The sequence below is a fragment of the Bos taurus genome, chromosome 3 (assembly GCF_002263795.3).
Source record: "Bos taurus isolate L1 Dominette 01449 registration number 42190680 breed Hereford chromosome 3, ARS-UCD2.0, whole genome shotgun sequence".
Lineage (NCBI taxonomy): Eukaryota > Metazoa > Chordata > Mammalia > Artiodactyla > Bovidae > Bos > Bos taurus.
In genome coordinates, this window is record NC_037330.1 from 45491258 (window position 1) to 45518491 (window position 27234).

General features: G+C 35.4%; 1 protein-coding gene and 1 pseudogene across 3 annotated transcripts in view; one reads left to right on the plus strand and one right to left on the minus strand.

Moving 5' to 3' along the window:
* Positions 1–26489, minus strand: LOC107132310 (small ribosomal subunit protein uS10-like; annotated as a pseudogene).
* The window catches only part of DPYD (dihydropyrimidine dehydrogenase), a 922445-nt gene that overhangs the window by 82921 nt on the left and 812290 nt on the right, over positions 1–27234 (plus strand).

Below are 27234 nucleotides of genomic sequence, written 5' to 3' on the forward strand. Positions count from 1 at the left end.
TTAGACATTGGCAATGGTGACTTCCACCTTGACTCCTGGTCAATACTGAAGGAAGTGATCTTCTTGACAGTTTCAGAAGGGCTGTGCAGGTCAATGAATCACTTGTGGATCTTCATTTGGAATGGAGCCCAAGTCTTAGAACCTTCACCACAGGAGTTTTCCTTGTAGTTATTCTCAAAGTCTTGGTAGGCATCCAAACTTGTCCTTTCACTATGAGATTCATTTCCTTTGCACCTCTGATCAGGTCAGCACACACCTTCTCCAGAGACTTCACGTTGCGGCCGGTGAGGGTGATCTTAATCTGGTGAATGGCCACGCTGGCTCCATGGGAGTCTTGCCAGTGTCTTTAAAGGCCGTGGCTGCAGTGCAGCTTCCTGACTGGCTTGTTCCTCCATGAGAGCGAACAGCAGTGAATCAGGAGCAGGAGTGGGCCTCAGGGAGCTTGGAGCAGCGGCAACAACGTCCTCCTCCAAGAGTAATTTTTTTTTTTTACTGTTTCAATATACTTTTATTAGCAGTTATTACATCAAAATTCACATTTACAGGATCTGAAGGACTGTCTTAAAAATTCTAAAGTATATGTAATTAGATATATATAATTACACTCATAGCAATCTATTGAGTATATGTAATTAGGTATATTGAGTGCAGCACTTTCACAGCCTCATCTTTTTGGATTTGAAATAGCTCAACTGGAATTCCATCACCTCCTCTAGCTTTGTTCATAATGATGCCTCCTAAGGCCCATTTGACTTCAGACTCCAGGACATCTGGCTCTAGTTGAGTGATCATAGCATCATAGTTACCTGCGTCATTAAGGTCTTTTTGTATAGTTCTTCTGTGTATCCTTGTGACCTCTTCTTATTATCTTCTGCTTCTGTTAGGTGCATACCATTTCTGTCCTTTATTGTGCCCATCTTTGCATGAAATGTTCCCTTGGTATCTCTAGTTTTCCTGAAGAGATCTCTAGTATTTCCCATTCTATTGTTTCGGGGCCTAGAACCTTACAATAGTGAGAGAAATTCTTTGGTATTATTGTTCTCCAGTTTGTAGGTTGTCCCCCTGGTGGGTATGGGATTTTATTTTAACTTGATTGTGCTCCTTGTATCATTGCATTGTGGCTTCTTCTTTGTTTTTGTATGTGGAGTATCTTTTTTTGATAGGTTCCAAGGTCCTCCTGTAGGTGTTTCTTCAGCAACTAGTTGTGATTTTGGTGTTCTCACAGGAGAATAGGAGTGCACTTCCTTGTACTCCACCATTATGGTGGAGTATTGGTTGTATGAATTAGCCCAGTTCTGAATTTCTATTAATAAGATTCTTAGTGATATATGAGTGGTGCAAGTTAGATCTGAGAGTGACTAACTAAAAGTGATGACTAGGATATTCATTGATTCCTCCCTATTTATTCATCTTATTTAATTTTACAAGCTAAAAGGTCATTTATCTCTTGTGCAGTATTTTAGAAATCTGTATTTCCTGATGAATATGTATATTCTAGAAGCACAAGATGAACTGATATTTTAAGAAGTTAAAAAAATTAGTAAACAAAAATAATTAAGGATGACAAAGTATTATATGATGATTTTCTTATGCTTTTGAAACAGTGATGCTGGATTAAGTGTTTCCCCGTGTTCATGTTGTAATTGCAGTAAATTACAAACTCCTTACCATAGTTTAGCAAGATTCTTTATGATCTGAGCCCTGTCCACCTCCCCTGTTGTAACCTCTACCGTTAAGCACAATATCAAACTTAAAAGAACACTTTCTTTTACTTGGAGTTAGTCAAGTTCATAGGAGAAGGCAATGGCAACCCACTCCAGTACTCTTGCCTGGAAAAATTCCATGGATGGAGGAGCCTGGTAGGCTGCAATCCATGGGGTCGAGAAGAGTCGGACACGACTGAAGTGACTTAGCAGCAGCAGTCAAGTTCATAGCCATCTCAGAATTTTTGCAATTCCTTTTTCCTGTATCATGACCTTAGAAATTAGGCTATCCCTGGCTATTCTGTTTTTTCTAGGTCCACATTTCCCTCGCTATCACATTACCATTGTGTCTTTCCCTAAAGCGTTTAACAGTATATGAGGCTAACAGTATTAAGTGTTGACATTTGAAGTATGTAATTTACCATATTTTAAATAGATATTTTGAGTATATATTTATTTAATTTTGCTCTGTATTAAAATGTAATTTTTACAAAGCCAGAGAGCTAGAACATATAGGATAAACTCTAAAAATATTATCAATTTATTTCTAATAAATCTATCCCAATAAAATACATATAAATGATGTATGTATGCAAATGCTATGAAGTGTCTGTTTCAGAGTATTGCTCACTCAGTAGTGGACATTTGACTTTTGAAGGAGAGAAATGTGGATATAATTTAATCTAATTAATAAACTAAGCAAGGTAAGCCTGATTATATGCTATTGTAAGTGTTTAAAAAATCAAGTTTCCAGTTCCCACTTAGCGGAGGAAATAAAAGTTCTCATGCAGCAGATGTGTTGTTCACTGGGGATTGTCAGAAATTTCCATGAGTAATGAATTTGGGGAAGAGGATGGAATTATTCAAATCCACCGTGTAATGGCACATGAGTGTCACTTTTTACTTTGTTTTGTTGTCTTAAAATTGTATTTAGTTTACATGTAATCAGCTTGTGCTGAGGAAAATTATGATACAACTCTACAGAATTGTATATACTGAATATACTGAAGGAAAACATATTACTTACTATGAGGGAAAACAGCTTCTGCCACTAAGTCTGTAAGTTCTAGTGGGTCAAAGTATCATTTTAGTTCCTAAGAGCATCTAGAGCAGCCTGTTTGAGAGGGAGTTATTGCTATAGTAAGAAGCTCTAAAGCAATATTTTGTTGATTATGTTCAAAATTGGTTAAATGCATAGAACAGGTTGTCCAGTTTTGAGCCCCACTGCTAAGAAGGAAAGTTGAGAACTGAAGTGGATTCCTGAGATAAGCACGTGTATAAATTGAGAGTTGAAAACAAATCAGAATGATGAAGCAAGGCTAAGGAATTGGATTGTTCAAACTTGAGACTGTAAGAGTAGGGAGTTAATAACAGTCTTTCAGCATGAAGGGTTCTTACAAAAGAAAGATGACTAACTGTTTTCCATCTTAGTGAGTGCAGAACAAGAGGATAGAGTTTAACAAATATTTATTGAACATTTCCATTGAGGACAGAACAAGAGGATGGGAACTATAAGGGCTTCAGATTAGAACTAAAGAATATCCTAAGAGTGAAGATTTTAATTCCTTGAGAGGTTGTGAGTTTTGTTTTTTTTTGGGAAATCTTTTAAACAATATAGATTTTTTCTTTATAACTACCAATAGTAGTTTCAATTCATCAAACACTGCATTTTCAAAGACCTCTCCATTTCAGTGGTTTCAGCACCAGTCTGTCAATGAATATTAACAGAATATTGGGCAGATCTTTGTAGAACTAGTAACATATAAACTACTTAAGACAGTACTAACCACCATCATGATAATTATGATAATAATAATTCCGTAAAATCAGTAAAAGGTGTTAATGGTATCATTTAGTGGAGAATTACACCAAGTAATTTCCTATATGAATTGTAGGATATGTATAAGTGTATGTATGTAATATATGTGTATGTAATATGTGTATAATGCTTAAGTGAAGAATTAAGATAATTTGACAATTTAAATATATAGATGTCTTCTAATAGAAATAAATAATAGTGAGAGAGGAAATCATTTGAGTTGCAGTATAATAAATGTCCATTTGAGAATTAAGCTCTAAGTAATTTTTTCATTTTTTGCAATTTTAACATCATCACTGACAATTCTATTATACTTGTTATTCTTTTATTTTAGTTCAGTTCAGCTCAGTTGTGTCTGACTCTGTGACCACATGAACTGCAGCATGCCAGGCCTCCCTGTCCATCACCAACTCCCAGAGTTCACCCAAACTCATGTCCATTGAGCTGCCCTCTTATGCCCTTTTTCTGCGCCTACCGTCTTACTAGGGTTTCTCTTACCTTGGACGTTGGGTATCTCTTCACGGCTGCTCCAGCACAGCGCAGCTGCTGCTCCTGACCGTGGACGTAGGGTATTTCCTCTAGGCTGCTGCTCCTGACCTTGGAAGTGGGGTATCTCCTCTCTCCTCTCTGTTGCTCCTGTGCCATGCAGCTGCCTAATAGCAGCCAGTACTTAATTATTCTAACAAGGATGACATGAGCTACTGGCAAGCTACTCAGTTTATCAAGTTTAAATATTAAATATGCTTAATAGAAATATTAGTCCCTCAGACTAATATTTAGTTACTCAGTTATTTCTGACTCTTTGTGACCCCACGGACTGTAGCCCACCAGGCTCCTCTGTCCCTGGAGATTCCCCAGGCAAGAATACTGGAGTGGATTGCCATGCCCTTCTCCAGGGGATCTTCCCAACCCAGGGATCAAACCCAGGTCTCCCTCATTGCAGGCAGATTCTTTACTATCTGAGCCACCAGGGAAGCCTGCAATAAGAGAAATATTACTTTATAATAATTTAAATAATACATTATATTATGTATTACTAATAGTCATTAAAAATGAAATTAAGATATGCTTATCATCTTCCCCAGTTTTTAAGAACTGTATCAATAATGTAGTGCTTATCAAAGGAGCTACTGCATAGTAGAGAAGGTCTGGCCCTTTAGCCCAGGAAAAATATCTATGAAGTCTTTCTTTTGTTTAATTTTAATATTATGCAAATCTAAAATTCTACATATAATGTGATTTTTATTCATTCATTGAGTGCCTGTTATGGTGAGGTACTGTTTAATGCCCTGTGAACATAGCAGAGAACAAAATATAGGAAAATTCTTTCTCTTGTGGAAATTACATTCTAGTTTTAATAAAAGTAACAGCAAAGAAATAAAAAGTAAAATATATAGTATGTCAGGTTGCTCTAAGATTTGTTCATTTTGACATTAAAATATTGGAATTGCTCGTTCCAAGGAACAATATATATATATATGTATTTTTCCCAGCTATTCCTTTTGGGTAACCAGTAGAATGCTGTTTCAGTGATCCTATCAGTGTTGGGAAGTTAGTGTAATTAAGAAGTACTTATATCACACATTAATTTCAGCAGTGTGGTTATTATTCTTTTTTAGCCTTCTCAGCATTGGCAATTTCACACAGTTATGTAGGGGAGAGATGCCATCACTTTCTTTTCTTCATTTCTTGCTAGGTACATCCAGATAATCACTAATAAGAGAGATCCAGAATCAAGTCAAAGAGCCTTGCAGTGCAATATTTTCAGACTGTGCTGATGGAAATTTTGATAAGTGTATTTTCTGATGACAAGTTAAGCCACTTGTGGCTTGTGATGAGATGAAAGGGATAAAAGGGTCACTAATCTTTTGGTCCATCTTCTCTTGTCTCTGTGATAATCTCATAAAAGGACTGATTCAGGGAAATGTGATGATTGATAATGCCATTAATTTGGAAACTGATACTGTAATTTTCATCACATGTAAATTATCTGAGCCTTGCAATCTACATAATCAACACTCTTCATTCAGTTTTCAAATTTCATTTTCATTGCAGTACTTTGGTTATGTACCATAAATATATATTGTTTTCCTTATAATTTTTTAAATGAATCATGCCCAAACTTGTAAAAATGTTTAAATAAGCCAAATTTGCAACTCCATGTTAGAGTGAGCAGTGACTTCAAGTGGATTTACCTTATTTCAGTTTTTAACCTCTGATAGGGCAGCATTTTTTCTTCATGAAGAAAAATTCTTGAACCAACACTTGTCTCACCAGAGAAAGCCAGCTATACACACTCTTATCTATTTCATTAAAATTTATCAAAAAATATGCTATTACTCCTTCAAACTTTTAAATAACTAAAGCTATTAATAACTGTTTTATGCTTAAGCCAGTTAAGAAAAAAAAGCAAATTTTTGGAGACGAAGTAAAAATTGAGAATGAGGCTATAACTCCTGGAACATTCAAAGTGGCATAGCCCAGATGCATATGAATCTTTTTACCTTTCATGGATTTGGCAACATTGTACACACAACTCCATTTATTTTTTCTAATTAATACAATATTTTAAAATAATAAAAAAATAAAAGGAGAAAATTCAAATAGTCAACTGAAATTTTCTTAACTGATTATTTTATCTTTAATGTTTGGAAAATGAACACATCATCATAAATAAAAGGGTGAAGTGGTAAACATGGAAAAATAAGGAAATTAGTGATGTTCATGCTTTCATTCAAGAAAAATACAGTATTTGGTTAATCTCTATTCTCAACTAGTTATTCAGATGTTATTTGAATATATAAATGTTATGGTTTAAACATAAATAACAAGCCTATTGCAGTGTTGGGCTTCAAAAATGTACCCATTTCATCAGACAAGTGGGGAGGGATTCTCTTTTCTTTTTCTCTGTTATGAATTTTTCTAAAAACTTTACAATTATCAATGTTTATGATTGTTTCCTATGTTATTTCTTTAATGCTATAAAATTTTCCCTAAAAATCCATTTTAGCTTAAAATCTTATAGATTTTGTCATTTTTTGTCATTATTTTTAATATACTTTAAAAACAAGCAACAAATAACAGAGAATGATTGTGTGGAAAAATGTATCCTAAACAAGCCAAAGATAAGCAATTATCTGGGTATATGTTTATAACATAAGCAATTAAGAAAAACATCAAAGGATGTGAATAGGTAATATCTACAAAAGAAAATATAAACAACAAGTAAACACATGAAAAGATGCTTAAACTCATTAAGTGTCAAGTAAATGTGAAATGATTTCCAGTCTTAGTTGGCAAACATATATGAGATTAATAGTATCCAGCATTAACAAAGTTTTAGGTAACTAAACACTTTTATATACTGCCAGTGAGTTGTGAATTGGTACAAACTTTTGGTGAAAAATCTAGTTATGTATATTAAAATGCAAATAAGTCCTAACATTTCCATTATGAAGACATTTATCCCACAACAAGAATAATTATCATCATCACTCTTTTACAGTGGTATACATTTGTAGCAATAAGATGCTAGGATAAAACTGCATTTCTCTCATTAATAAAATTATTAAAATTATGAAAATTTGATGTAGTTTTTGGAATTTTAGAAACATGTTTATTGATCTGGTAGGAGATCTACATATTCATGTTATGTGAAAAAAAAAAAATTGCTGACTTTTTAAAAAAGTGGCCTCCGTTGAGAAATACTCTCCATACACACACACACACAAACTACAGCATCAAGTATATGTTTCTGTGAGTATGAAAAACTCTATAGAAAGATAGTAATTGTGCTTAAAATGGCTAGTACAGAGAATTACAATAGATGCTGCCATCTATGGGGTCGCACAGAGTCGGACACGACTGAAGGGACTTAGCAGCATATTGAGAAAGGACTGAGGCATGATATTTGTTGTTGTTCATTAGCTCAGTCGTGTTGAACTCTTTCCGAGTCCATGGACTACCCTACACCAGGCTTCCCTGTCCCTCATTATTCCCAGGAGTTTGCTCAAACTCATGTCCATTGAGTTGATGATGACACCCAACCATCGTCTGTCGCCCCCTTCTCTTCCTGCCCTCCTCCTTTTCTCTATCTCAATAATGTGTATTACTAAATATTTTTAAGGAATATGTTGATGTATTTTGTGAGAAATAATTTTGTCTGTTGGTTGGTTTTATTGATGAAGAAAAAAGCCTGGTATCTAAAGTTATAAATTTACTTTTTAGGAAATTGAATCATGTGAATCTGCTGAAATCACTGGTTCAAGCTCCTACATTCTTTGGGCTAGCAGTGGTCCTGTTAATCTGATGTGGCTGCAGGGTTTATAAGTTTAAATTCAGTAATAATACTCAATCCCCATTATTTACCAATTACTTAACATTTTTTTTGCATTCTGAGATTTCAGGGAAAGGACATAGTATTGAATAAAATGGAAAATGTGACACTATTGGTTCTAGTGACTGGCAGAATTTCCAAACATTTCCCCAAGATATCATTCATATAATGTTCCAGGAAAAGATATCCCTTTTTCAGTGGTCTTTGAATACTCACAACTTTCAGCCGCATGCCTTTAACTACTATTACATCCAGTCATTTTGGTAAGTTATAGCATTGACGTATTCAGAGAATTTTAATTTTTATGTTTCTAATTCTGAAATGCTTGATATGGTGAGAAATGCACTAAAACTACTCTCTGGTATTAGCTATTAATTAAGTGTAATGATAACTATCTAAGACTTTGGTTTCTATTATGGTTACTAGCTAGACTTATATCAAAACTTCATCTTTTAGTCCCATTTGTTTTATAAAAAAATTAAAACACATGTAATTTATAATTACTGGAAGAAAAGGAGAGAATTTATTTTTCATTTTATACCTTCTGAAATGAAGGTTATATTTTTTACAAAAAAATAGAAAAATCATTTATTAACAGATGATAGAAACTTGATACATATTTGAGATACACAATTACTGTCTTTCATATGTCTCTGGTGTTGAAATAAAAAAGGATATATGTCTTAGAATTTCAATTCCACTCTATACCTCTATGTGCCTGTTACCTGCTGTGTTAGAATTTTAACTAATCGGTATTTAAAAAAAAAAAAACTGTTATCAAATTCAAGTGCTTAGTTCCTGAGGATGGAATGTTCATGAGCACTGAATTTATGCTTTCCATATTGATCTACTTATTACTGATACTTAAAATTTTAGGACCGGTAATCACTTATTTTCTGGGGAATATAAATTATTTAATCAGTTCCAAACTTTTGAAATAATTGTCTGATGTTTTAGAAACCAGAAACAAAGATTATAATAGGAATTTAGACTATAATATATTGCTGCAAGGATAATTATTAAGGGAAAACACAGCTGACATTTTCTGATTTATGCACACAATCAGAGATGGAGTCCAAGGACTGTGACATAATTATCTTCATGCTAACAATTTTTGTAAATCTCTTGACAGAATTTTAGCTAATTTTAAAATGCCTTCTGAAGATTAGCACTTAAAATTGTTGGGGAAAATAGCACAATTTATTAGCAAGGGTATAATTGTAAACCTTCTAAATACTCATTGTGAATATCATTTAGACAGTAACTCCTGCTTTAGCAGCTGGTATATAAGACACCAGTTTATGGAGTCTTGAAACAACAGAGAGTGGAATCTAATTAAAGAGGATTACATGCCAACGAAAAATTATTAAAAACAGACTAATAGACAATTGTTCTGAATTTAAAAGTCTCTGCCAACTTCTCTTTTTGATACAAATTTATGTAAGTAACTGTCAAGTAAAAGCCTTTATTTCTTCAAAACCAAAAGGATGTTAGAACGTTTTATCTTTGTGACTTAAAAATGATTGCTTTTCTGAATTTTAACTTAACGCAAGAACTTAAATGATTCTATTAATCTTACATATTTAAGATGCACATGTGCTTTTAAGGATACATGATTAGAAATACTGTCTTAGGGTCTTTTGTTTGTTTGATATCTATCTAGCACCAGCATTTTGTGTTCATAGAGAAATCTTAGCTATATATTTTTATAAGCAAAACTCAGTTTATCAATTTAGGTACTGTTTATGGAGACTTATGTAGAATTGTATTGAATATTTTTTTGTAATGTTCATTTAAAATTTTTGATGCACTGAAGATTGTTCAGTTCTAGCACTTCCATCTACTGAAATTTCTCCTTTCTGTTTAAATTGACTTATTTTGCTCTGACCTCAGGGGTTTTATTCCAAACAAGAGAATTGAGATAGTTTAAAATGATACATAGGCAGATTTTAATTATTTGTTAATAGAATTTTAAAGTAACTGGTCCTTGTCAGCACTGGAGAAAAAAGTATGTTTACATCTCTTGAGTTTACCTGATGTCTAACTTTACATTTTGAATTCTCCATATGGTACTGTTATAATACATCATGCATTGCCTTACACAACCATATGGTCTGTAGATTTTTATAGACGTCTATAGATTTTGACCAAATTAAACATATTAAAGACTAAATGCTAAATACTGAGAATCATGTGTTTTCTATGTAATTAATTAGTGCATGAATAAGCATATTAGCTTCAGTAAATGAGAACATTATTTACAATTCTTTAAAGTAGATGTTATTTCTAAAAATAATCCTCCATGTGAAAAGCTTAACTATCTAAAATTGTCTTTGAGATGTAGAAAATCACCACTGATGCCAGAGTAGCAACAATGGAATTAATCCACTCCCCCAGTGCTATCAACCCTGACCTCAGAGTTTTCCTCATCTACCCAGATACACCTATTTTATTGTGTTCATAGACAGATCACTCACTGCTTCAGAGATAAACTTCACAAGGAGAAGGGATTATTTAATTTTAAAGCCTCCAGATTACATCAAATGTTTAATTTTGAATCCGATTATTACTGTATACCCCTAAAGGAAATGACAACTCACTCCAGTATTCTTGCCTGGAGAATCCCATGGACAGAGGAACCTGGCAGGCTCCAGTCCATGGTGTTGCGGCAGTCGGACACAGCTTAGTGACTAAACCATAAACCATTATTGTATATGGGCTTCCCTTTGGCTCAGTGGTAAAGAATCCGCCTGCCAATGCAGGAGACACAAGAGATGAGAGTTTGATTCCTGTGTTGGGAAGATTCCCTGGAGTAGGAAATGGCAACCTACTCTAGAATTTTTGCTTTGAAAATTCCATGGACAGAGGAGCCTGGTAGGCTACAGTCCATGATCAAGAAGAGTTAGACACTACTGAGCATGCTTGCACACACAGTATCCTGCATAGAACAACTGTGTGTCCGTAGTGGAGGCATACCAATGTTAGTAAAACTATTAGTGTATTTTCAAGCTTCAACATGACAAAGGTTAAATAGCTGTTCGATCATGTGGTTGATGGTTGTTTTAATGCAGAGACCTTAGGCTATCCTTCTCTTCGATAACAAATCAGTCAGTATATGAAGTGCTTGGTACTCTGAACTTACTAGTATATGAAATGCTGGGTACTATGAATTTATTAGTATTAAGAAAATGAATTTATTTTTGTCATTTGGTAGAAATACTTTTTATTAAAATTAACTCATAAATATGTAACACTTACAGAACTTTGGGACATTTCTGATCTTCTTGGAATTAGGTTTTTCCTGTTGGCTTCATGTAGCATATCAGGGTTCAAAATATCCTCCAGAAGCGTATTTGAAGGTATACAAAGTTCTGTCATTCATTTGAAGATCACAGCAAGAAACTGCCAAAAAGGAGCTAATTCATGGTGAGCCGTGGTCTGCATGCACTCCAGTACTAAAGACGTTTTTTAATATGAGTGCACACACTCAGGTTTAGGAGACAAATATGGTAATCATAGCTTCTACTCCTCTGTAGCATTCTGTCTTCCACTGTATCACTGAAGACAGGAAGGTCAGTTTGGCCAAGGAGTTTTTGCCATTCATCAAAAAAAAAAAAAAATTATATAGCCATGCTATTTAGTAAGTATCATAAGTCTGAACTGGCTGAGAGTGCTGGAAATGAACTAGGATTGAAGTAGTGTTTTGAGAAAATGATACAAATGTAGATTATAATTTATAATTCAACTTTTCCCCCATTTATCTTATTCTTAGCAGACAGATTCTATAAACACCATCAGTTTCTGGTACTTTCAGTTTTTTTCCTCATCTTTTTTTTTTTTTTTTTTTTGCTTTCTCATCCACCACCGCCCCCCCCCAATACTATAGCAAGTTATTATGCACCTAATTAGAAGTCCTTGTTTTCTTACTATAGTGACTTGCAAAAGGTTTTCTTTTTGATTTATGTTTTGGTACCACACAGAGCATTTTGTTGTGACTTAGGAGCATGTATATTAAAAAGTTATCTTACAGAATTCCAAGATTCATCTGGCAGATGCAGACTTGTTTGGGTTAACTCTAATTAAATGTCCAATAGTACAATCATAGGATAAGATACGTTGCAAAGCTCAACAAGGGCAGTGTCTATTCAAGTCAAATAACATCACTGGTATGATCTCTTTGTGGAATGCAAGAATGCTCTATGCCCTCTGTTTTGAAATAAATAATACTTTTTAAAGTCTGATTTCTTTTCATTAGAATCTGTGCTCACTAACAAACATTGATTTTTATATGCCATTCCATATTGAATTTCCTGAGAGTTAAATTTCACTCCTCATGTTATCATAATAGTCTCATTCATGTAACAGTTTCATGTAATAAATGAGTGTATTTGCACTCTAATTTTGTATCTCTGTTTCTATTAACTTGGCTAATGTGAGATAGAATAAGAAAGGCAAACTCATTGTCAGGACTGACAAAAAATTAACAGTTAGTTTGCCAAGACTGAATAACCAAATTTGGACCATGATGTATTTGTCAAGATAAGGCTACAGTGGAAAGTCTCTTGGAGGAAAGATAGCTACCTGCCTTCACTGACATCATTTAGCACTTTTTTAATTTTATTTTATTTTTAAACTTTACAATATTGTATTAGTTTTGCCAAATATAGAAATGAATCCGCCACAGGTATACCTGTGTTCCCCATCCTGAACCCTCCTCCCTCCTCCCTCCCCATACCCTCCCTCTGGGTCGTCCCAGTGCACCAGCCCCAAGCATCCAGTATCGTGCATCGAACCTGGACTGGCGACTCATTTCATACGTGATATTATACATGTTTCAATGTCATTCTCCCAGATCTTCCCACCCCCTCCCTCTCCCACAGAGTCCATAAGACTGTTCTATACATCAGTGTCTCTTTTGCTGTCTCGTATACAGGGTTGTTGTTACCATCTTTCTAAATTCCATATATATGCGTTAGTATACTGTATTGGTGTTTTTCTTTCTGGCTTACTTCACTCTGTATAATAGGTTCCAGTTTCATCTATCTCATTAGAACTGATTCAAATGTATTCTTTTTAATGGCTGAGTAATACTCCTTTGTGTATATGTACCACAGCTTTCTTATCCATTCATCTGCTGATGGGCATCTAGGTTGCTTCTATGTCCTGGCTATTATAAACAGTGCTGCGATGAACATTGGGGTACACGTGTCTCTTTCCCTTCTGGTTTCCTCAGTGTGTATGCCCAGCAGTGGGATTGCTGGATCATAAGGCGGTTCTATTTCCAGTTTTTTAAGGAATCTCCACACTGTTCTCCATAGTGGCTGTACTAGTTTGCATTCCCACCAACAGAGTAAGAGAGTTCCCTTTTTCCACACCCTCTCCAGCATTTATTGCTTGTAGACTTATGGATCGCAGCCATTCTGACTGGCGTGAAATGGTACCTCATAGTGGTTTTGATTTGCATTTCTCTGATAATGAGTGATGTTGAGCATCTTTTCATGTGTTTGTTAGCCATCTGTATGTCTTCTTTGGAGAAATGTCTATTTAGTTCTTTGGCCCATTTTTTGATTGGGTCATTTATTTTTCTGGAGTTGAGCTGTAGGAGTTGCTTGTATATTTTTGAGATTAGTTGTTTGTCAGTTGCTTCATTTACTATTATTTTCTCCCATTCTGAAGGCTGCCTTTTCACCTTGCTAATAGTTTCCTTTGTTGTGCAGAAGCTTTTAAGGTTAATTAGGTCCCATTTGTTTATTTTTGCTTTTATTTCCAATATTCTGGGAGGTGGGTCATAGAGGATCCTGCTGTGATGTATGTCGGAGAGTGTTTTGCCTATGTTCTCCTCTAGGAGTTTTATAGTTTCTGGTCTTACGTTGAGATCTTTAATCCATTTTGAGTTTATTTTTGTGTATGATGTTAGAAAGTGTTCTAGTTTCATTCTTTTACAAGTGGTTGACCAGTTTTCCCAGCACCACTTGTTAAAAAGATTGTCTTTTCTCCATTGTATATTCTTGCCTCCTTTGTCAAAGATAACGTGTCCATATGTGTGTGGATTTATCTCTGGGCTTTCTATTTTGTTTCATTGATCAATATTTCTGTCTTTGTGCCAGTACCATACTGTCTTGATAACTGTGGCTTTGTAATAGAGCCTGAAGTCAGGCAGGTTGATTCCTCCAGTTCCATTCTTCTTTCTCAAGATAGCTTTGGCTATTCGAGGCTTTTTGTATTTCCATACAAATTGTGAAATTATTTGTTCTAGCTCTGTGAAGAATACCGTTGGTAGCTTGATAGGCATTGCATTGAATCTATAAATTGCTTTGGGTAGTATACTCATTTTCACTATACTAGTGTCTGATTCCAGAGAAGGAAATGGCACCACACTCCAGTACTCTTGCCTGGAAAATCCCATGGATGGAGGAGCCTGGTAGGCTGCAGTCCCTGGGGTCGCTAAGAGTCGGAGACGACTCAGCGACTTCACTTTCACTTTTCACTTTCATGCATTGGAGAAGAAAATGGCAACCCACTCAAGTGTTCTTGCCTGGAGAATCCCAGGGACGGGGGAGCCTGATGGGCTGCTGTCTATGGGGTTGCACAGAGTCGGACACGACTGAAGCGACTTAGCAGCAGCAGTGTCTGATTCATGTATGTGAAAGTTCCTAGACCATCCACTCAACAAGCCTTTAATGGTTAACTACTATGTGGAAATACAGTAGTAAATAAATTAATAAAACATGCCTCTTGCCTTCATAACTACAGTAAATATTTATAAATAAAAAATAATCACTTGCCTTTATGAATACAGTCTTTTAAAAATACTGCAACATGTAATATAATATTAGGTATAATAAATGCCATGAAGAAGAATAGAAGGTAGGGAAAGGGGCAGAGAAAGTGGAGAGAGATTCAGTTTTAGGGACAATGGTTAGGAAAGATGTTTCTAAAGAAGTGCCATTTAAACAGAGACCTGAATGAGATGAAAGTGTAAACTCTGTGAATATTTGGCAGGACATATCAGACAGAGGGAACAGCATGTGCAAAGGACCTGAGGAGACAGTGTGCTTTTGTCTAGAAGGAACAGCAGGGTGGCACTGTGACTGGAGCAAACTGATTGGCAAATGATATAGCCTGGTAGCAAATGAGATGTGTCCTATCATACAGAACTTGAAGGTGAGCAAACATCCTTGGTTGAAATGACAGATTGCAGAATTTCAACTGCTGTTTGAAAGCCTTCCTCTGATCACAATTAAGTGAATAAGTAAATAACAGTGGCTTCCAGAAGCAAATATTAAGGTCTGTATAGCAATTTGAGACTGAGCAACTTCACTTTCAATTTTCACTTTCATGCATTGGAGAAGGAAATGGCAACCCACTCCAGTGTTCTTGCCTGGAGAATCCCAGGGACGGCGGAGCCCGGTGGGCTGCTGTCTATGGGGTTGCACAGAGTTGGACATGACTGAAGTGACTTAGCAACTTAGCAGCAGCAATTTGAGATTGGCAATGCCTGGCACATGGTACTCCACAATATTTGTTGAAATAATGATGCTCTTTGTCATTTGGTTATCCTGTAAACCATGTGAGATTCATTCAAAATGTAACCATACTTTATGTAAAGAACTGTGTGGTAATTTGAATAAGAAATTAAGATTAAAAAGTAAAGACTCAATCTTGAATTTTGTTGACTTCCTTTAGATACAGAAATTGATGCTTAGCATGTAGGATTTGCAGAACTGTTTTTATTTTAACTTTTGCTTTCTTTGGGAAAGTACTAAAATATTACTTAATTCTTACCATGGATAAAAGTTAAAATCTTAAATGTGGCGAAAACACATTGTGATTAAGTGTATGAGCCTGGAAATGAGATTTAGTCTGTCCATTTAAAAATGTATAGCACAATTTGAACAGTACTTGCTTGTTTATCTTTTCACATACATAATCTCATTTAATTTATCCTCACAACACTTTTAATTATTTATCATTTTTTTTTTTTTTTAAATCTACTCTTTACACAGATGCTTTAATGTGAGTGCAAGAAAAGATGGAGGTACACGGTGCTGAGACTTGGGGAGTTGGGGTTGGGTCAAGATTGAGGAAGGCGCAGGATTTGAGGAGGAGGTACCACTGGGGCTGAACCTGGAAGGGTGAAACAGGCATCCATCACACACACGAGGCAGAAGGGAGTTCCTGACAGAGGCGTGGACGCAGGAACAAAAAAGGGTCTTTCCAGGAAACACCTGCAGTTTGGTTTAGTTGCAGGGCGTGGGGTTCCAGAACCACCAGCAGGACATGAGGCTGGACAGAGGCGAGGTCTTGCTTGCTGTGCCAAGAAGCTGGGGCTTTTCCTAGAAGTGAGGAAAGCAGGGAGCAGTAACATGAGCAGGTTTGCAACTCTTCGAGGTAATTCCAGCAGCAGCGTGGAAGGTGGACAGAGGCAGGGCTGGAGGTGGGCAGACTGGAGCCTAATTCAGATGAGATAAGGGCCTAGTTCCTTCTGTGGGGGAAGCAATGACGTAGACGAAGCAACAGACATGAGAACAGTGGGGAGTCGGCATTTATTTATCATTACTTTTATCACTTTCATTAATATCTTTGTTTCATGAGGGAATATTTGCAGATTGAGATGTTAAACATTTTCCTAAGAACATATAAACAGTGTAGTTGCAAAGCTGAAACTTAAAAACAGATTTCCTGTTTCCACAGCTCCTCCATCTCATACTATATTATATTCCATTTCACTGTTACTCATATGAAATTCTCCTCGACAGGCCCCAATTGTAAGCTGGCCACCGTTAGTGAAATGACATTAGCTAAATATGATTATGTCTTAATGTTCACTGAAAGGATTAGACTAGTTAAGATGTACCAAAGGGAAAAGCAATTATCTATTGAAATATGAATCTCTTGATTAGAACTGGAAATCATATATTGGTATTAGAATATTCATCTGGAATTTAAAAAATCTGAATATAGTTATTACTTTTTTACTTCTCCTGTAAAGAACTTCAGTGAGGTTAGTTTTGAGGCTTTTTGATGAGTGCCAAGATTTAAAGCAACATTTTACTGGAAGAGTAAGCTCATCTAATTGACTCATTTTTTTTGTAGAAACTTAGACCATAGGAATTTCTAACTACATGAAAAACATAGGCACTGGTATACCTTTTCCCTATTTACCTTACTGCCTAAAGAAAATAATTAAATTAATCAGTGTTAAATTGCCTTAGAGTTGTAGTGGTATAACTTAGAGCATGCTGTTTTACTTGTTTGGATTTTGAAATATAAATTTATAATTGCCTGCATAAAACTTGTGGCCTTATTGATAATAATCCCCTGTGAGTCCTTCAAAATATGGTGTCCTGCTGGCTTCCAGTCATCTGAGATTTGTAATGATTGCAGTAATATGTGATTAATGTATGGCAAGGATTCTTCCACTGGATGTGGGACATACTTGCCTGGTAACAGTTTCCTTATTGGATTGATACTGTGTTTTTTTTAAATGAAGAGGTTTTTGTTTTTGTTTTTTAAAAAGCCTTTGTATCCTCAGTGACCAGTGACTATTACACATCTGGCATGTATTAGAATAGAAATAACTTTGAATGAGTGAATAACTTGCTTTTATTATTAGCTTGGGAACAAGATTGACTTTTGCATCATATTTTTTATTAGTAATTTGAATGCTTGAACTGAGCATTATTATCAAACAATAGAAACTTGCCAGCTATTGGACCCCTTGCTTCTCAGTTTACTTGGACAACATAGTAGCTTTCATTTTTAAGTCATCTAAGTCCATTGCTTAGATTGGACTGCAAGGAGATCCAACCAGTCCATCCTAAAGGAGATCAGTCCTGGGTGTTCACTGGAAAGACTGATGTTGAAGCTGAAACTTCAATACTTTGGCCACCTGAAGCAAAGAGCTGACTCATTTGAAAAGATCTGATGCTGGGAAAGATTGAGGGCAGGAGAAGGGGACGACAGAGAATGAGATGGTTGGATAGCATCACCGACTTAATGGACATGGGTTTGGGTGGACACCGGAGTTGGTGATGGACAGGGAGGCATGGTGTGCTGCAGTTCATGGGGTCGCAAAGAGTCGGACACGACTGAGCGACTGAACTGAACTGAACTGAAGTCCATTGCAAAATCATTCTTCCTGATGTTAAAATTTGGTGCACATAGACATAGGACCAAAGATGGGCTTCAGGAGATCCATTGGTTATTGAAATTGTATATATAGCATATTGTGCTGGTTGCTATAAGTTATAAGTTGCTTCAGTCGTGTTGGACTCTTTGCAACCCTATGAACAGTAGCCTGCCAGGCTCCTCTGTCCATGTTCTCCAGGCAAGAATACTGGAGTGAGTTGCCATATCTCCCTACAGGGGAACTTCCTGACCCAGGGATTGAACCCATTTCTCTTACATCTTCTGCATTGACTGCTTTGTGAATATTTAAGTTTTTAAGGGACTTCCCTGGTGGCTCAGTGGTAAAGAGTCCACCTGCCAATGCAGGAGACTTGGCTTCAATCCCTGGGTCAGGAAAGAGCCCCTGGAAAAGGAAATGGCAACCCGTTCCAGTATTCTTGCCTGGGAAATCACATGGATAGAGGAGCTTGGCAGGCTACAGTCTCATGGGGTTGCAAAAGAGTCAGACATGACTTAGTGACTAAACAGCAACCATTTTTTAGGAGAAAAGGATCTTGATTTTTCATTATATTCTCATAGGGATCTTATGATCAAAAAGTTAAAAGTCTTGTTTTCCCATAAAGACTGTATTTATTTTGCTTTATTACTTATTAGTATCACTTGGACAACATGAGAAGTACACCCTTTTCTACCTCACTCCATAGCATCTGATCCGTTAGTATTATGGTGGGGTTCAGAGATACTCTTCCTCTTCCTCCTCTTTATTTTTTTCCTTCGCTTCCTCTGTTTTTTGAAAACCTTCTATTTGTTCAGTGTACTAAGTGATTTACATACATTACCTCATCTAATTAGGCTGACAGCTCTAGAAGGTTCAAGTATATTTTGCTCAGGATAAACTAAGTGCCCTGCCTAAGGACATATAACCAGTAGACAGTGATGCCAAGGTCTGCGGCTAGGGCCAAGTCTACTACCTTTTCCTCTTGCCCCTCCTTAGCCCTCTTAATCCGGAAAAGTTTGAATCGCTTCAGAGATATGTTTAGAAGTCATGAACCTAGACATCTCTACTCTAGGAGAATTAATTCCTCTCCCTTTGGTACATTATCATTGGATTGTGATCAATATGAGGGTCTTTTCTTATTCAACTTTATATCCCTGATTCTTAGTATGATGCCTAAAAAAATAGTAGATTTTCAAATTTCTTTTTTTTAAATTGAAATTTAATTGATTAATTTCAGCTTTGTTATTTAGTAAGTATGACACTAAAGTTCTAGTAGCTGTGCCATTAACTCTCTGTGACCTTAACAATATACAACTGTTTCCTCATTTATTAAAATTAATTAACTAATTAAAAAAATTTAGGTTAATATATACATTTTAGATCCAATTTATTTAGTTCTGGTTATTGTGATTATTTCATAAAGGAAATGTAGTCCTTATAAAAACTAAATTATATGGTAATACCATCAATTATTTTATTTAATAATGTAATTTGCTAACTTTTTTGCTTCTTTTCTGTCCTATCCAGCATGTGATTTAGTAGATATTTGGTTGAATTTATTATTGCTTGGTTTAGTTTAAGTAAAGATAATTCAATGATCTTGTTTAAATTTGTCAGCATTGAGAGGTATTCTTGTGTATTACTTTGCCCCAAGGTTGCTGTTGATATTCTGCTCATTTGTTTTGTTATATTTTATACAGTCCTTAAAACAGATGAGATATAAAACACTGTAAAATTTATCACAATTGAAACTTTAGACCTTCTCTCAACCCGTGGGGATTCATTTGGCAGGAGGCCACCAGAACCAGTTCTTTTTGATGCTTAGTTTCTAGTTTCCACTTTAATTGCTGCCAAAATCTGAGCACTTGGGAATTTAATTGCTCATTATATTTGTCACAGTGGTGTCACAGACCCAAATACAGACTGTTGCATGCACAATATTTATGGATATTAATTTGGTCTAAACGTGTATATTGGATTCCTCTTTTTTTCCTACATTATAAAGTATAGCACATCTAGAAAGAAGTCAGTCAGTATTGTGTATGGACTTATTGCCCCGCTTAACTAGTAAACTGTTATCTATCCTGTTGCAGCATCTAAATTTAACAATGGAAAACTAGAGGAGGACCTATTCAGAACTTTATTATATTCACTTTATTCAGTTTACTCTTTTGAAGCAGTCTGAGGGATTTGAGTCTAGCTTTGAGGATAGACTCCCTGGGTTCAAATCCCTGTTTTATCACTTACTAGCTATATAACCTTAGGCAAGTTATCTTAATTTCCCTATACCTTTTCCCTCATTTGTAAAGTATACAGCTCAATGATTTTTGTGCAGATTAAAAGGGTAAAGTTCCTAGAAAAGTGTATAACACAGAGCAAGCCCTTCATGTTAGCTATTTTACTATAATACATCTTTATATGCCAAAAAACTGTAACATTTACCCTGGTTGATGGTATGGATTTCCAGTTTCCTACTAATTAAGTAGAGATAACCTTTGCCTACTGTAGCAAATGGGATGTCTGGTCAGCACTAAATTCAATACTTTCATGTCCTTCCATTTTTCCTGTGTGTTCCCACTTACTTGCCCAATGGTGTTTAGGCTAATAGGCCTGTTTTTTTGTCCCAATGTTTTATTACTAATCACTGGTTTTTCTTGTTCTTGTACTTTCTAATCTGAAGAATAGTTTGTTCATTTTCTCTGTGTGTCCTCTTTTCCTTTTAATATACTTTTGCCTTTCCCTTCCTTATTTCCTACAAAATTGATGGTCCATCCTGCCTCTGCTGTGATGGTTGCAGCTTTCTTATGCAATTGTCTTGGTCAAAGGAAATTATGAGGTCCTTGAAAAATAGGAAATATCAGTCATCAACCATGGGAAAGGTACTGTTTCAAAGTTTTTACATCCTGGGAAGTCCCTTATGCCTTACTTATGCCTGAAATTGTGTTCTGGGGTAAGTGAAGTCGCTCAGTCGTGTCTGACTCTTTGTGACCCCATAGACTGTAGCCTACCAGGCTCCTCTGTCCATGGGATTTTCCAGGCAATAATACTGGAGTGGATTGCCATTTCCTTTTCCAGGGGATCTTCCCAACCCAGGGCTTGAACCCGGGTCTCCCATATTGTAGACAGATGCTTTACTGTCTGAGTCTACACTTATATATAAAATTCCCTTGAAACAGGACGGAAGCGGGTAGGGTACAACATTTAAAAGAATGACATAGCCATGCTACTAAGTCGCTTCAGTTGTGTCCGACTCTGCGAGACCACATAGACGGCAGCCCATCAGGCTCCCCTGTCCCTGGGATTCTCAAGGCAAGAACACTGGAGTGGGTTGCCATTTCCTTCTCCAATGCATGAAAGTGAAGAGTGAAAGTGAAGTCACTCAGTTGTGTCCGGCTCTTAGCGACCCCATGGACTGCAGCCCAGCAGGCTCCTCAGTCCATGGGATTTTCCAGGCAAGAGTACTGGAGTGGGGTGCCATTGCCTTCTCCAGACATAGCCATAGGACATGACAAAAACTGGTTAAAGCCAACTAGGTTCGAGATGGTGGAGATTTGGCTTCCAGTGTAGCTTGAGCCTCATTATATGCTCATTGTAATACATTAGCATGCTAAATGACACATCTGTCAATGCCATGACTGTTCTGAGACCAGCCAAAAAAGGTCAGAAAGTGGGCAGAGGCTCAGTTCTGGCAAATCCCTGCCCTTTCTTCAAAGTGGTTGGAATAATCCTCCCACTCATTAGCTAATGAAATTATTAAGCCTATAAGAACTAACCATGCTATATTTGGGGGGCCTCTCGCCTTCTGAGATTGCCCACACTGTCTGTGGAGTGTATTTTTCTCTAAATAAATCTGCTTCTTACCTATCACATTGTCTTTCACTGAATTCTTTCAGCAATGAGATATTAAGAACCTGAGTTTTATTAAATCTTGAGACCAAGTGTGTGATCTCATTTAAAAGACTATGGGGTTTAAGTCCTGATCTGAGTTACAGGATTTTATCCTGGAGTAAACAACATATTATTTGTTACTTAAAAATAAGTTTGTGATTTTTCTCAGGTACATACTTGTGTTCACTGGGCTGAGACTAGATTTTGATAGGAGGATGTTGGCTCCATTTTACTTACAGTTATCCCTAATTTTATGAAAATGTTACTGATAGTGGACATGATAGTGAATGTTTTTTTACCCCTCATCTAATGGCTCTGATACTTAATTTACTTATGGAGAGGATGAATATATAAAGATGTTAGTTTCTTGAGATATTAACTTGATTCTGGAAAAAGACTGACATTTGTTTAAATTAGATTTAACCCTTGTATCTCTTCTTTTGTACTTTCATATGTTGTTCTTGAAAAAAAAACAAAAACAAAAAACAAACCTTGGATTTGATTTCCTCAGGACTTAGAGGTACTTTTGGTGAAAGAAACAACTAGACTGTTTAAATGTTTACAGCATTCATTTGTTTCCTCTTTTTTTTTTTTTTCTATTGGGCACAATAAGCTTTGTACAGACTTAGGGACTGTGAAACAGTGCATTCTTTGCATTTCTGGTATTTGTCACTCACTTTGGGTTCTCATTGCACTTCATGGCAAAATATGTCATTTTAACCACTTCCGGATAAAATCATTAAATTTGAGGCTTCTCATCATTAAAGTGAAGAAATACCTTCAGATGCTGTGGAACACTTTCTCTCTCAGTCAACTCTGAGTTCTTTGGCTGTCCTCAATTCCTGGAGCCACAGTGAGCTCAGTGGTGCTACTTTAGGCTTTTGTGTCCAATTTTCTCTCTCTGTCTTCAGCAGAGTGTTATCTCCTATCTCTGTGGCTGGAAAAACTAAACAGTCAAGTACTTTTTCCACTGTATTGTTTATGCTAGGAATAGGCCTTTAAGATCTCAAAATCTAGTGATTTTATTAATTTCTTTTTAAATGTCCTTCATAAACTTGTTTCTCTGCAGCAGTGGTGGCCAAAATAAAGTTTAAAATTACAGTGAAGGTTGCAAAGAGGAGGAAGGTGATGAGGGATGTCAGGTGCAAAAGAAAAACAGACAAAACAGTATTTTTTCTTCATGCTCTCAACTTACCACATAGAAAGGAGGCAAAGACTTTTTTTTGTACTAACATCTAGACTCATTGGAGATTCTGAAGCCATCTATATAATTTTTAAAAATATAAATCTGAAAAAGTAAAATTTCCGCAAGAATTCTGTTTTTGAATAGTTGTCTATACATAGATCTTACTGTGAATTGACCTTTTCCAAAAATTGATCAGATTAACATTTACTGTTTGGGAATGATTTATAAATTATGAGAAATGATAAGAGCTTATTTTTTATTTTTATTTTTGACATTTTATTGTACAGTTTTTCCCAAGGGACTGAGAAATGGATATTGAGGTGGCAAGAGATTTTTGTGAACTATGTCTGTGTTTGCTTTTGATTCTAAGCTGCTCTGTCACATGGTTGTAGCAGGCTGCCTTAAAATATTTGTTATCTATGACTTGTTTTGCCCTGGACGTTATTGCTCTGGTCTAGGGAGTTACTTTAAACGGCTATATTGAAATCTTAAAATTCTCTCTTAATTACAGTAGTGAGACTTTCTAGCTTTTCCATTAGATTTAATGAGTAAATCTCAGATGTCCTATAAATAGCATGTCTTAAAGACGGTAACCTAACTGAAGACAATTATTTTTAAATAAAAGGATTCAGATATAATTTTATTTGATTTCATTAATCCCTGTTGGTGAAATCAAAGTTTCTAAGATAGTCTTGAAAACCAACCATGCGAAACAAAAATACCTTGTCAAAGTACAGATTTATTTCTGTTAAATGACTCCATTTAGCAAACATATTTGTATGTATGTGTGTGTGTTTATGTATATATATATCCAAAGTAGGTGGTTTATTAAAAATATGCCCATAACAATTAAATAGAAGTGTCTATTTCCACATCTGATTTATAAGCCACCTGTGGGGAAGCAATGGATGCAGTTTTCCATATTGAATTGGTAAAGTTTGATTGAAAGAGATTATGAAACCTTTTTCAATTTAAGATTTAAATGTGAGACTCTTAGCAGTGATTCATTTAAATTGATTGTGTTGGGATTATGGAAAACCTAGCAAAAAATAAGTATAATCATATGACCACCAAGAAAACATACATTGCTTTCCATCAGTGGTTGAACTGGGAAACAACAAGAATGAGATTTAGAATCAGTCATCCTGAGTTTGAGTATTAACTTTACCATAGTCATACATTTTGAATATATTTAACATGAAAACAGTTTGAGTTGGATGGGAAATTATTTGGAATGAATAATCCAAGTTAAAGAATATTTATGTTTTTCTTAATACTTTTAAGCTTGTATTTCATTTTCATCCATCTATTCCTGTTTTATGTTTGTAATAGCATTAGAAAGAAACAAATCAAACCAAAAAGGAATTAGCTAAATAAGTAATAGCACATGGATGCAGTGGAATATTATGCAACTCTAAAAGTCGTATCATGAAGTCTGTTTAGAATCATGAATAGATACTGCTACTGCTAATTCGCTTCAGTTGTGTCCAACTCTGTGCGACCCCAGAGATGGCAGCCCACCAGGCTCCCCCGTCCCTGGGATTCTCCAGGCAAGAACACTGGAGTGGGTTGCCATTTCCTTCTCCAATGCAGGAAAGTAAAAAGTGAAAGTGAAGTCACTCAGTCATGTCCAGCTCTTAGCAACCCCATGGACTGCAGCCTACCAGGCTCCTCCATCCATGGGATTTCCCAGGCAAGAGTACTAGAGTGGGGTGCCATTGCCTTCTCTGTGAATAGATACTAGTTATCTGTTATTAAGTCTGAATATATGAAACTTCAAAAAGTACACTGCAAATATTATATCACTAGTAATTATGTTTGGGTCTTTTTATGCATTCACTTAAGTAGCATTCAAGTGGTATTATTTGAGTAGCAGTTGTACACAGTAGGTTAAATATAGAAAATACATGTAACTGATTTTATTACATGACTTTATTTTCTTTTACTGCTTTGTGTACATCCTTATACCTCTTTTGTGAGTGCAAGATTTAAAAAATTTATTGGAAGCTTTTTTTTGGACAATTTGAAATAGAACTTTCGTGAACTCATTGGCAAATAGAGGAGGCAGAAATCTTATTTTGTCAGGGTCATATTTAATATAAAAAACAAATGTTGGAAAAGTATATTTCTGTCTTAAATTTCTTTTGTTGCTATCTATTATTTTGTTGCATTCTATTTTACAAAGCACATTCAATATAGAATATACAAATACTTCAAAAACTTAAAAAAAATCTCTTGATTTTTTTTATCTTGAAGTAAAAAAAAATGTAAACATATAACAAAAACCTTGGGAAATATTGAAAACTATAAGTAAAAAAGATGTCCTTTTTTATTTAACATTTTGAGATAATCTGAGTTATTCTTGCATTGCTAGTCTTTTTTGGCTTTGCTTGTTTGTTGGCCATAATTGTGATTGTATCATACAACATGTTCAATTCAATAGTGTCTTTTTAAAAAAGGTACTCAATATCACACATTGACTATGTCCACCTAAACAGCATTTATAATTAATGCATAATATCCTTTAAATTTAAAGTGCTCTATTTAACCATTTTTTCATTATTGAAAATTTAGAATCCTCCCCAATATTTCACTGTCATAAAAATCCTGCATTGACCACACCTATAAATGTAAAACTCCTTAAAAATATTATTGTTCCCATAGAATATTTGAAATGGCACTATAATCTGTACAGTTTGAACTCTACACGCCCTCTTGCTTTTCTGCCCTGATATCCAGTATTAGGCAAAAGACTGGAAAAGTCTGGTTTCTAATTTAGAGGCCTAGACTATACATTTTATCTCAGAAGTACTGGGAGTGTTCTTCAAAGCCAAGCTAATTCAATAATTATGTTATTTATCTTTGCAATTATAGTCAAATAAGTGTCATTCTTTAAGACTATCACTATATAGAGAAAAAGTCTGTAATTTAGTTAGGGAGGTATCAAAAGGTTATCAGGGTAAGTTACAGAAATTTGATCTTTATTACAGAATTTTAGTAAATAATAAAATGTTATTTCACTATTATTAGCTGATAGCTAACATTTACTATGTCAGATACTTTGAACTTCTTATCTGCCTTTTTTTTTTAACAGTAGTGATAATACTGTTGCATTGTGATTCCTTCACCAGAATTCAAACTATCTTTTAAAAGTGTCTTATTGCAGTATCACATTTGGAAAAGTAAACAGATCCTAGGTATTCAGGTCCATGAATTTTCACAAAATGAAGTGCCCTAGAAGACTCTTCTGCCTCTTGTAGTCACTATACACTGCTTTCCAACTGATTAGTCTTGCCTATTTTTAAAATAACAGCTTTACTGATGTATGCACATACCATAAGGTTCACTCTTAAAGTGTATATAAATGGGTGGTTTTTAGTATATTCAATGTGTTGCTCACTGATTGTCACTGATATCAGATCTTTCATGTCGCCAAAAAGAAACCTCGTTACCATTAGCAGAAATTCCTTCCCTCTCAGCAGCCACTGGCAACCACTAATCTCCTTTCTGTCTCTATGGATATTCCTGTACTGACATTTTATATAAATGAATTGATGCAATGTGGCCTTTTATGTCTGGCCTTTTCACTTAGCATAATGTTATTAAAGGTCATCATGTACCAGAACTTTACATCTGAATAGAAATATCATTATATTGGCATACCATATTTTTTATCCATTTATCATTCTATTGACTTGCAGTTTTTTACTTTTTGTCTTCTGTTGTGAGTAATGCTGGCATGAACATTTGTGTGTGTGTGTGTGTGTATGGATATATGTCTTGATTATTGTAGATTTATAGTGATTTTTGAAATTAGAAAGTATTAGTCCTTCAACTTTGCTCTTCTGTTTTTAGGAAGATTTTATCTATTCTATGTTCTTAATATTCTGATAGGAATTTTAGGATCAGCTTATTAAAGTCTGCAAAAAAAAAGTCAGCAGGGATTTTGATAGGAATTGCGTTAAATCTTTAGAGTGATTTAGGGGGTACTTAACAATAGTAAGTCTTCTACTCCATGAACATAGGATGTCTTTCCATTGATTTTGGCCTTTAATTTTTTCATGATGTTTGTACTCAGTACCCAAGTCTTAGGCTTTTTTGTTGTTGTTGTTAAACATTCAGAAATATTTTATTCTTTTTATGTTCTTATAAATGGAATTATTTTCTTATTTT